At 41.3% G+C, this 12,638-nt stretch overlaps 1 pseudogene; it reads left to right on the top strand.

The window, feature by feature from the left end:
* Nucleotides 1-960: 960 nt before the first annotated feature.
* Nucleotides 961-12,638, top strand: part of LOC129866580 (plasmanylethanolamine desaturase-like) — a 29,833-nt pseudogene continuing 18,155 nt past the window's right edge.

Below are 12,638 nucleotides of genomic sequence, written 5' to 3'. Positions count from 1 at the left end.
ATTTCCCCCCCCCCCCGCATTTAGATAATTATGTAGGGCCTAATATAATTTATATAACTGCAAAAATGTATATACTATTTATAAAACATTTCTCATCTGAAAGTGGAAACGAAATACCTAGTATAGCAGGATTAAAATATTTACTCCACAAATCATTCACTGATGATTGAATGGACTTATCTATAATACATGTAATATCATATTTCCCTAAATCCTACAACATGTATTGTTTATCATATCAGACAAACTTAGTTTCAATAAATGACATTGACATCTGGATTATACTGAATATAACCAAGCAAAATATACTTTCACATAATTTAAAAGCAGGCATCTACACCTCTCCTCTCTATCAATAATAGACTTGGTTTGATGACCATACAGCCTTCTGCTTTAATTGCATCCATGTGTTTAAGCAGCTGGTTCAGCCAATGAATCTCATGGTTCTTCTGGACAGAAGGTCGGTACCGTTCCCAGAAATCAGTCATCGGAACGCATTGATATACCACAGTGCCCTGGGAGCAGTTGAACTTCTCCGTTTACGGGCGAGTCAACTTGCCATATTACTTATTTTAACTAGGCTACAAGTGCATGTGTATCTTTTAATATTGTCTAACTTTCCTTGGGAAATTTTTTAATAATTTACTATTTTCGTTTTACAATTCAAAAGGGTATATTTTGAGCCCAAAATGAATTATAATCAAAATGTATATTTGGTCGATGTTAGAAAATATGTAGCATAAAGAAAATGCAATGGTTATAGCAGGTTCTAAACAATTGGCCTATGCGTAATAATATTTGATGGACTGCGTGATGGTACGGTTCATTGGGCCATGAGAGGTCAGCAGAAGACATTGGGGCTCCTGCCAGCACACACAACCGGTGCAATTGGAAACAATATTTAGGCCAGGGATGGGCAACTTTGATAGGGTGGGGGCCACAAAAAAATCAGAACTCATCATGAAGGGCTGCAGTGGCTTGTGGGTCTGTGTACCCACATCCATACGCCTAGCCTTTTGGGGGCCCTAACCGAAAATATTGTTGGCCGCTAGACTAACTTATCAATCGAAAAGCATGTAGCTGACATGGGTTAATTGAGTGACTGTCAGTGACTGACATAACAAAAGAAAACCCGCTGATGCACAACCACATTTCAAAACTTCACCTTGTGTATTATATTATTGTAACTCTCAACATTAAATTGAGTTTTTGGTGTGGGTAGGGGGAATGAGGGCCTACAAAAGGGGGTAGCAGGCCACAAGTTGCCCATCCCTGATTTAGGCCATTTTTTGTCACTTTGTCAGAATTAGCCAACAGAAAGTTATCGCTATCATGTTGTCCGTTTTGTTCATTAAACCTAAGTGAGAAATTGAGATATTGAAATTAAGGAAACAATATATAATTTGTAACATTACATTTCAACAATTCTGCATGAGAAAGCCAGATGCTGAGGAGAGGAATCATCAGTGTAATTAAGGTTACAGGAAAGAAGAATAGTCTACTAACCATCCCAAACAGCTTCGGTTTAAAAACGTGGCATAAAATTTTATTGAAAAAGCTATGTAAAGAAATAGAGAATACACAGTGTCATTTTTGAATCATTAAAGTTTCTGAAATAGCAACAGGTCTTGTTTTTGTCCTGCACTGTTGGATCTGTGCCAGCGGGCGAGAGCGCGTCAATGGCATCGCACCACAGCGTGTATCAACTCAAACCATGGCACACTGTTGCGCCAAGACATTAGGGATCCTCAATATTTTACAGCAGCATTTTCAAAGTGTTAGAGGACAGGAAAGTGTGAGATCTAGACACTCCAAGGCGTTCGCTCTGATGCCAGGTATTTATGGCAGTGGTTTTGTCATTCTCAGAGGAAAGACATTATATTTGTTCTACCTATTTAAGTAGTTTCCATAAACGATATTAGCTATTGTTTTGTTTTAGACCTTTTTTAATATAAGAACTGTTGACTCTCCCTACAACCTGTCAAGCAAGGAGTAACCTAAAATAGCAGGAGTTAAAGAAACCCTTGAAACAAGAATCCCTACATATTGGTCTTGACAGGACGAAAAAAACACTTTGGGGGGAGGTTCTCTTCTGCACTGTTCAACCAATCCAGTAAATGTGGAGGAGGAGTTAAGATGGTGTGTCACCTTGTTAATGTCCAAAAACGGAAGTCGCATCACAGGCATCCATTTCCCCTGAAAACCGGAACATCTGGTTGTTGGGAACTTGGCAGAGGCTAAAAGACGATTTATGGTCACAATTTACTGCGATGCAACCTCTGCAGAAGTCAGGGCATTCAGGCTTCTTGCACTTTGCAGAGCAGAACAGAGCTGTTGTGAAGGAAGTTGTCAAGGAAGTGAGTTTGTGTTTATACAGGACACATCACCCCACCTACCATCAACCAATCATGTCAATGCTGAGCTATACGGAGCTGTAGAGAGAAATAGTAATGGCATCTTTTTGTTGGCGATAACTCCCTCCATTGTTCATCGGACATATCCCATGGAGAAAATAAATTGCATTTTTGTAGAGGTTTTGGATAAACGCTCAAAATATGTTCTGTGGTGAACACAGGCTTAGAACATGTTATACGTTTTGATCTATGAGATATCAGCTAACTTTACTTTTTGTAAATTTTGAAGCATGTAATAATAAAAAACACATGAAAAACATTGAGCCTTCATAATTCATAAAGGTCATATTAACTGACTGATATTATCTCATAGAACAAAACATAGAAGATCTCCTAAGCCTGGGTTAACCTCAGACCTTATTTTCAGGGTTTATTCCAAAACCCTATTCATTACCAATTCATTTTTCCCATAGGGATGGTTTAACGAACCAGATGTAACTCATTTCGATGTTTTAGGTCTACAAGCTAACGAGTTCTATAAGGAGCCCTCCACATTGTTACAACATTTGAGAGGCGCAAGGCGATGCGGTATGGAGCTTGATTTGGCCTCTGCAAGCCTTCAGAGGCTCCGCAATTGAGTCACACCCTCTGTACAGAGCCTCCGGACCACATTGCCAGATCAAGCATAAATCGGCTTTAAGAAAGGAGAGATTAAAAAAACTAGTTTTAATAATTAGCAGAACATGAAAGCGCCACTCTAAAACTCGCCAGTTGTATGATATTTCCACAAACACCATGCTGTTTGTTGTCTTTGAAGAATGAAATAAACAGTTGGATCAATCTGACGAAAGGAAATGGAAGAATGGAAGAGAGGTTTGAGTTGGAAGTAGCAGTACTACTGTCAGAGAGAGAGATCCAACATCCAACATCGGTCTATGGAAGAAGAGGATCCTAACGGGATTGAGCACGGCGCGGCTGCCCGCAACATGGCGTCTCGCTAGGGATCACAGCACGCCCCGGGGCCCAACAACTTGCCAAACTGTACTCTCCTGGTAAGACAATGAGCTGAGTAGACACTTAACCTCACTAAGATTAGGACTGTCACCTGACCACGTGCACCTAGCTACTGATGATGCACCGAAGCTGTAATAGGCTGTGAGGGATGACATAAACACCTGTTATTGTACAGATGAAGTAGCCTAGCCATAACAATGTTTAAGTATTGGGTAAAAGGGTACATGTTTAAGTGTTGGGTAAAACCTTTTTGTCATAGAAGGAATAGACAGCCATTTTCCTGAGTGTGTTTGTCTATTGTCAGGCAATAAGCAAAGTATTTTAGACATATGCTGCTGCTACTGGCAAATATTATTAATTACAGTAAAAGTGTGTATAGATGGATGGAGTGATGAGCGCATGGTTAATAAGTTAATGTAGTAATTAATGCAAGTTATTTTTAATGGGGGATTGGAGATGGCCTTGCATTTTCTTTGGGCCAGATGTGAAGCTGGTTCTCAGATTATAACTAATCTCTTACTCTGCTTAGTATAGAAATGGGAGACAGCATTACTGAGAGAGGGAAGTGGAAATCTATTAGTGTGTGATATTAGACCACACATTGGCCTGGAAGTAACAAATAAATCCACATCTCAGTACCCTACATCATCGCAGGTGTTCACAAGAACGTTGATTCCATTCCATGATCTCCTGTAATGGTCTCTGAGAGGTTACTACTGTATCCATCTGTAGCGTTAATGGACAGGTCTCAGGGTAGACTGATGTTACTGTTACAGCACAGTGATGAAAGGGACATGATCTTGTAAAACCAGAGCTGCATGTTTGACTCTTTGAGTCCATGATTATGAATAATTATTCTGAGGATTGTCCATGCATTTATTTAGGATCCAGAGATTTGGGCTCCAGGCTCCCAAGTGGCGCAACACACTAAGGCACTGCATCTCAGTTCTATAGGAGTCACTACAGACCCTGGTTCAATTCCAAGCGGTATCACAACCAGCTGTGGTTGGGAGTCCCATAGGGCAGCGCACAATTGGCCTGGGTTTGGCTGGGGTAGGCCATCATTGTAAATACGAATTTGTTCTTAACTGACTTGCCTAATTAAATAAAAAGAAATAATAAATAATAAATAAATTATCCAAGTCACTAAATGGTTGGGTGGGTGAGTGAGCCATATACAGTGTTCCAGAGTGAGACAGAGTGAGAGAGAGACTGGGACAGTAGTAGAAGGAGGAGAGGTACGTCAGAGGTTTGTGGTCCATGGCAGCAGACCTTGCAGATGTGTTGAGGTGTAGGCGAAGAGTGGTTGGAATGAGAGGGCTGTGTTTGTGGACATGTTTAGGCTTAGCGACAGGAAGGGACTGATGATGCTTTGGTCGGCTCAATGGAGGCTAAGGCTCATTACAGCAACCCCAGGACAGGCAAACAGCTGGACGTATCTCTCTGCCATTTGTCTGTTTGTCATGCACGGCTGACTGCTCTTTCAGCTTTTTATCCCACTTTATGGATTCTCCAGTAAGTAAACAGCATTTTTGTATCATTTCTGTTTTCCTGATGACTTTCTCCAGCCGTCTTGGTCTGGACACAAGACCACTGCCTTCAAGTGTATGTGTGTGTGTTCTCACATTATTCCTGGTCATTTCCATGTAAAAGGACCAATGAGCACGAACATGTGAAATTCATAGGAACATGTCAAATTGGGGGTCTAAGCTAAGAGTCTATATATTAATGGAAATTAGGACATTTACATTTTTCACCAATCTCAAATTTGTTGATTCATTATTAGGTGGTTAAAACTCGAAATTCCATCAGAAGCCACAGTTGGGTTCACATGTTTGGACAGTACAGTAAAGAGGAGTATAGTTCAGTACACTAGAGGTTTTTGTTTATTATTTATTACTCCTTTTTCTCCTCAATTGTTAGTTACAGTCTTGTCCCATCCAGATTCAGGAGAGGCGAAGGTCAAGAGCCATGCATCCTCCGAAACACAACCCCACCAAGCCACACTGCTTCTTGAGACACTGTTTGCTTAACCAGGAAGCCAGTGGCACCAATGTGTCAGAGAAAACACTGTACAACTGGCTACCGAAGCCAGTGTGCATGCGCCTGGCCACCACAAGGAGCTGCTAGAGCATGATGGGACAAGGACATCCCAGTTGGCCAAACCCTCACCTAACCCAGACAACACTGGGCCAATTGTGCGCCACTTCATAAGTCTGCTGGTAGCAACCCGACACAGCCCGGGATCGAACCCAGATCTGTAGTGACGCCTCTAGCACCGATCACTGCTTTAGACCGCTGCGCCACTCGGGAGGCCCAGAAAAGCACACTAGAGTTGAGTCAACTATAATGTACTATATTCTACTCTGTACTGCACTATTGTGAGGGAAATATTATGTATTCATCTTATTTGTTGGATATGTAACAATTATTTACTAAACGAACAGTAAGATATTTGATAAAAAGGATAAAACATGCTGTGTTTTAAGGTCTCCACTCTAGCACTCTGCAGCTAGTCTGGGTGTTGACGACATGGGTTCTACTAGAGATAGTTTTAAGCTGACAATTGATTTGTGTTGGTGATAAAAACCTAAAAGCTAGCATTCTATTGACAAGATGTGGTGTGTGTGACTCGAGATAGAGAGCCTGGAAGAGTTGAGAACAATGCCTCATTGTCTCATCTTCCTGGCATCTGGGAAACTAAGCAAAAGACCATCCTGTGTAGACAACCAAGGTGGCTTATGGGAAGGTTAGAAATGACTGACTAAGCAATCTTGATATCAGCTATAAAAAAACTGAGCATCGTCTGTAAAGGCTAGACTCTCAACCTAACAGTCAGGCAAGACTGGTGGGCTGACGGTCTCATTATTGCAATAATTAATCGATATTAAATAAAGATGATTGTTTGAAGAAAAGACGAAGTCTCTCTCAGTACTGAATTTCCACGACACTATACTCTACATTACTGTACTGAAATGTACTGTACTGTACTGTACACTACTGTACTGAAATCTGCTCTACTGTACTGTACTCTACTTTACTGTACTCTGCTGTACTGTACTGAACTCTACTCTACTAAGCTCTAATGTGCTGCAATTTGATGGCCAAACCTGTGAAACATAGACGTCTATGATTGGTTCAGATTTGGTCCGGATCAAATACATTTGGTCTTGTTTGGGGGCAGAGCTCCCATAACAGTGTAAGCCCTGTCTAAGCTATTTGAAATTGTTTAAAGAAGGTCATACCAAGGATAATTTAGCTATTTGATTTTGAGTTTTAAGACCTCTTGAAGTATGAAAAAAATATATAAAAAAATATTTTGGGCCTTACTGCTATTAGCCCATACAAATGCATTGAATAACAGATTCACTACATAGAACAACAGATGGTCCCCCCAACAATCTAAAGGAATTTTGTTCAGAAGTGTCTGTCCTACACTATATATACACAAGTATGTGGACTCTTGAGCAGTAGAAACGTGTTCTCTGGAGTGATGAATCACGCTTCACCATCTGGCAGTCCGACAGACGAATCTGGGTTTGGTGGATGCCAGGAGAACACTACCTGCCTGATTGCATAATGCCAAATGTAAAGTTTGGTGGAGGAGGAATAATTGTCTGAGGCTGTTTTTCATGGTTCGGCTAGGCCCCTTTGTTCCAATGAAGGGAAATCTTAATGCAACAGCATACAATGACATTCTAGATGATTCTGTGCTTCCAACTTCCTGGCAACAGTGTGGGGAAGTCCCGTTCCTGTTTCAGCATGACATGCACTAAACGAGGTTCATACAGAAATGGTTTGTCAAGATCAGTGTGGAAAGACTTGACTGGCCAGCACAGAGCCCTGACCTCAACCTCATCGAACACCTTTGGGATGAATTGGAATACCGACTGCGAGCCAGGCCTAATCGCCCAACATCAGTGCCTGACTAATGCTCTTGTGGCTGAACGGAAGCATGTCCCCACAGCAATGTTCCAACTTCTAATGGAAAGCCTTCCCAGACGAGTGGAGGCTGTTTTAGCAGCAAAGGGGGTACCAACTCCATATTAATACCCATGATTTTGGAATGAGATGTTCAATGAGTAGGTGTCCACATACTTTTGGTCATGCAGTGTATATCTGAGTGATATAAGACAGATCAGGAGACGTTTTATATTACATTTATGCTGAACAAAAATATAAACACAACATGCAACAATTTCAAAGATTTTACTGAGTTAAAGTTCAGATATGGAAATCAGTAAATTGAAGTCAACTCATTAGGCCCTGTTCTATGAATTTCACATGACTGGGGATACAGATATGCATCTGTTGGTCACAGATCGCTTTTAAAAAATGGGCCTCACAATGGCCCTCAGAACCTCGTCAGGGTATTTCTGTGCATTCAAAATTGCCATCGATAAAATTGAACTGTGTTAGTTGTTAGTAGCTTATGCTTGCCCATACCATAACCCCACCGCCACCATGGGGCACTCTGTTCACAACGTTGACATCAGCAAACCGCTCGCACATACGACTCCATACACGTGATCTGCGGTTGTTATCTGGCAACAGCTCTGGTGGACATTCCTGCAGTCAGCATGCCAATTACACACTCCCTCAAAACTTGAGACATCTGTGGCATTGTGTTGTGTGATAAAACTGATCATTTTAGAGTGGACTTTTATTATTCCCAGTACAAGGTGCACCTGTGTAATGATCATTCTGTTTAATCAGATTCTTAATATGCCACAGCTGTCAGGTGGAAAGATTATCTTGGCAATGGAGAAATGCTCACTAAAAGGGATGTAAACAAATTTGTACACAAAATCTGAGAGAAATAAGCTAATTGTGCTTATGGAAATTTTCTGAGATATTTTATTTCAGCTCATGAAACATGGGACCAACACTTTACATGTTGCGTTTATATTTTTGTTCACTATATATAACCTCTTAATTTTTTGGCACTAAACAGTCTCCGTATACTTCCATACATTTCTTCAACTGGTAGCCCAAACAGAAGTTGGCAGATCGGCTGTACTGACTTCAGAAGTGTCCACATATGCGGAAATGTGATATCGCCGGATGTGGTGGATTGAGACGCATCCAATGCAGAAAAAGATATCTCTAGCTTAAACTGACATGTTTTAAGGGCCCCTGAGTGGCGCAGTGGTGGAAGGCACTGCATTGCAATGCTACTGTAGCTGTGCCACCAGAGTTTCAGGGTTCAAGTCCAGGATCTGTTGTGATAGGGAGACCCATGGGGCAGTGCACAATTGGCCCAGCATTGTGAGTGTTTGGTCGGCAGGGATGTCCCTGTCCCATTGTGCACTAACGACTTCTGTGTTGTGCTGGGCGCTGACATCGTAGCCACGTGTACAGTGTTTCCTCTGACACATTGTTGTGGCTGGCTTCCAGGGTTAAGTGGGCAGTGCGGTTGGGTTGTGTTTCGGAGGACCCATGGCTCTCGACCGTCGCCTCTCCCAGAGTCCGTACAGGTGTTGCAGCGATGAGACAACACTGTAACTACCAATTGGATACCTCATTCTTTCTGCAGACATCACTGAATCTTAATTCAGAGCAGATATTTAACAGAGTTTTTGGAAAACTCTGCACAATTCTTGTGTTTTTGAACAAATGTCCATGTAAATTGTTAAAAGTAGAAATTGTACATTGAGTTGTACGGTATGTTAAACTTTGAAATCAATGTTTTTTGTTTGGCATACATTTTAAGTGAAAAATCTGAGCCGTTAGCATGGAATTGCACTCCTCAAGATCTATTTTCCCTGGCTGTAAGTGGTCTAGACTGTGATAGTAATCTTTTCCCTTGTCCACGTCTTAGGCCTGTTCCTGTGACTCACTTATTCAACTTCTTCCATTTATAGATACTAAAGGTGTGGTTACCATCAGATAGACTGACCAATTAGCCACTGCAAATAGTTCACACGGGCTCCCGAGTGGCGCAGTGCTCTAATGCACTGCATTTCAGTGCTAGAGGTGTCACTACAGACCCTGGTTTGATCCCGGGCTGTATCACACAATTGGCTCAGTGTCATCCGGGTTAGGGGAGGGGTAGGCTGTCATTGTAAATAAGAATTTGTTTTTAACTGACTTGCCTAGTTAAATAAAGGTTCAATAAAAACATGAACAAATAAAGTAGGTTAGATAGAAGGCTGCTCTGCAGTTACACAATGGATTGAGTCACGTTCACTAGATTAACCCAATGAGTCCCACCGTAACAGTGGTGGGTTTTGGACTTCTAACCCCTTTGAACCATAATGTGTTTGAGCTACAGACTTCTGGGTTGTACCATTGGATTCGTCTATTCCTTCTGCATCCGTAGATTAGTCTGTGTGATTAACTGGGGCTGAGCTAGAGCGGTGTTTGTGAGACAAGGGCAAGTTTTTTATACAAAAAGCTACAAACTATTAAAAGCTATCTATATAAAGCTGAGACGCATGTTTTGCTCTATGACGCTCACAAGCTACACAAGAGTCATTAGGTAAAGGGTTGTTCTACATAGAAGATCATAGGAAACATCATAATACTGTAATAAGCTCACATAGTTGCTGTCACAAACTCCAAACTCCACACAGTTGTCACTGAGTAGTTGGATATTAATTTCGCACTGAGCTAACCATTTCTGTACTTACAGCATTGATATACATTCATTTTGATCAGGTTTGTGCTTTGGCGGACCTTCTTTTCTTTTTGACATTTCTCAATACAACTCATGATTGCAACTGTTCATGTCAACTAGTTTTGTGTTCTACTTGTATCCCTGTTTGTCCTGAAAAGACAATGGAATATCCGAACACTTCATTGTGAGGCTAAATATAAGGGATGGATAAACGAAAGCCAGATAAATGAAAAGCAGATTTTTACTGGTGTCACGGGACTGATGGGGTTAAGACTTAGGACAGCTGTTGGTCGTTCTGGGATTACTAACACAGCCCCCCTCATGAGTGGGTATCACCATGTTTTTATTGACTCATCCACTCATGTACATTGTGTATATTTAGTGCTCAATTATGGCAAACAGACACTCAATACATTGAGACAAAAGTCTTGTTTTATGTTTACCTACCTATTCTTATCCCTCACATGTTTTAGTGTAACAGACATTTAGAAGAGCAGTTTGTTATATGGACACATTAAGTACAGTAACCACGTAGCTATCACTGATCTGACCTTCTGTAAAGGTGAGTAAATCTCATATCAGCTTACTGTCCTGTAGGACAGCTTGTCAGCATGCAGTTGACCTCTGGACATTGCAGGAAGATCCAGACAGTGAAGAAAAGTAGCCTTATGGTCAACAAACCATTTTCATAACAAGTCTGGTCTTGACTTTGTTACCAAAACAACATCAGAAATGTCTCTCATCAAGGATTTATGAAGGTGACCTGAGGTGACTTGGATACCATAAAGATAAAATACAAGAGCTCTTTCTACACTAGCGAAGAGCTCTATTAGAGAAGCACATGCACAGTTATTATAAACCTTTATAAAAAGTACTCGGACTTAAGACTTCTAGACAGCTGTGAGACTGAGAGAAAGATAGGTGGTGTAGTATAGAGCTGTGGAGGGTGAGGACAGAGAGTGTGTTATCCAGTGCCTCTCCACAACTGGCACAGGGCCATGGGTTTGTGTTGCAGCTCAGGAGTCACAACTCACAGGCTGATCTACGGCATTACACCAGACACTGCTCTCCCACGTCAGTCTGACTGAACCTAACACCCTGCCAACCTGAATCACAGAAACTTACACTACCCCAACCCAGTCCAGCCCAGGAACACTGAACCTTACACTAGCCCAACCCAGTCCAGCCCAGGAACACTGAACCTTACACTACCCCAACCCAGTCCAGCCCAGGAACACTGAACCTTACACTACCCCAACCCAGTCCAGCCCAGGAACACTGAACCTTACACTACCCCAACCCAGTCCAGCCCAGGAACACTGAACCTTACACTAGCCCAACCCAGTCCAGCCCAGGAACACTGAACCTTACACTACCCCAACCCAGTCCAGCCCAGGAACACTGAACCTTACACTACCCCAACCCAGTCCAGCCCAGGAACACTGAACCTTACACTAGCCCAACCCAGCCCAGCAATACAGAACCTTACACTAGTCCAACCAACACAGAACCTTACACTCAAACACCGGCCCAGCCCAGAAACACAGAACTTTACACTGATCTAGATCGGCCCAGCGACACAGAACCTTACAAAGGCCTACTGTAGCACACCTCAAAAGTAACACATAATTTAACCTCTAACGCCTCACAAACCCGGATCCGGGATCCCCCCCATCACAAAAGCTGACTAGCATAGCCTAGCCTAAAGGTACAGGGATATCATAAATAAAAATTTTCATGAAATCACAAGTCCAAGACACCAAATGAAAGATACAGATCTTGTGATTCAAGCCATCATCTCTGATTTTTAAAATGTTTTACAGGGAAGGCACAATATGTAAATCTATTAGCTAACCACGTTAGCAAAAGACAACACTTTTCTTACTCCACCATTTTCTTACTGCATCAGTAGCTATCACAAATTCGACCAAATAAAGATATAAATAGCCACTAACCAAGAAACAACCTCATCAGATGACAGTCTGATAACATATTTATTGTATAGCATATTTCATATAGCATATTTCAGGTATAAATCATAGTTTACAATTGCAGCCCCCATCACAACTCTCACTAAAATGACTAGAATAACTACAGAGACCATCGTGTATTAGCTAATTACTCATCATAAAACATTTCTTAAAAATACACAGCGTACAGCAGATGAAAGACACAGATCTTGTGAATATAGCCAATGTTTCAGATTTTCTAAGTGTTTTACAGCAAAAACACAATATGGCGTTATCTTAGCTTACTACAATAGTCAGTCACACAGCAGCATTGATTCAAGGCAAAAATAGCAATAACGTTATAAACCACCAAACGCTATTAATTTTTTCACTAACCTTCTCAGAATTCTTCAGATGACAGTCCTGTAACATCATATTACACAATTCATATAGAGTTGGTTCGAAAATGTGCATATTTAGCCGCACAATTCGTGGTTACACAACGTGATTAGTGAGCAAAAAATCAAGCAATCTGTCCTGCGCCATCTTGGAAAGGCACCTATTCTTATCGAAAGCTATTCATAAACTTGACTAAAAAAATACAGGTTGGACAGCAATTGAAAGACAAATTAGTTCTTAATGCAATCGCTGAGTTAGATTTTTTAAATTAACGTTACCTGACATACAGTGTTATGTTATGAT

The sequence above is a fragment of the Salvelinus fontinalis genome, chromosome 12 (assembly GCF_029448725.1).
Source record: "Salvelinus fontinalis isolate EN_2023a chromosome 12, ASM2944872v1, whole genome shotgun sequence".
NCBI classification, from domain to species: domain Eukaryota; kingdom Metazoa; phylum Chordata; class Actinopteri; order Salmoniformes; family Salmonidae; genus Salvelinus; species Salvelinus fontinalis.
This window is presented reverse-complemented; position numbering and strand designations above follow the sequence as displayed.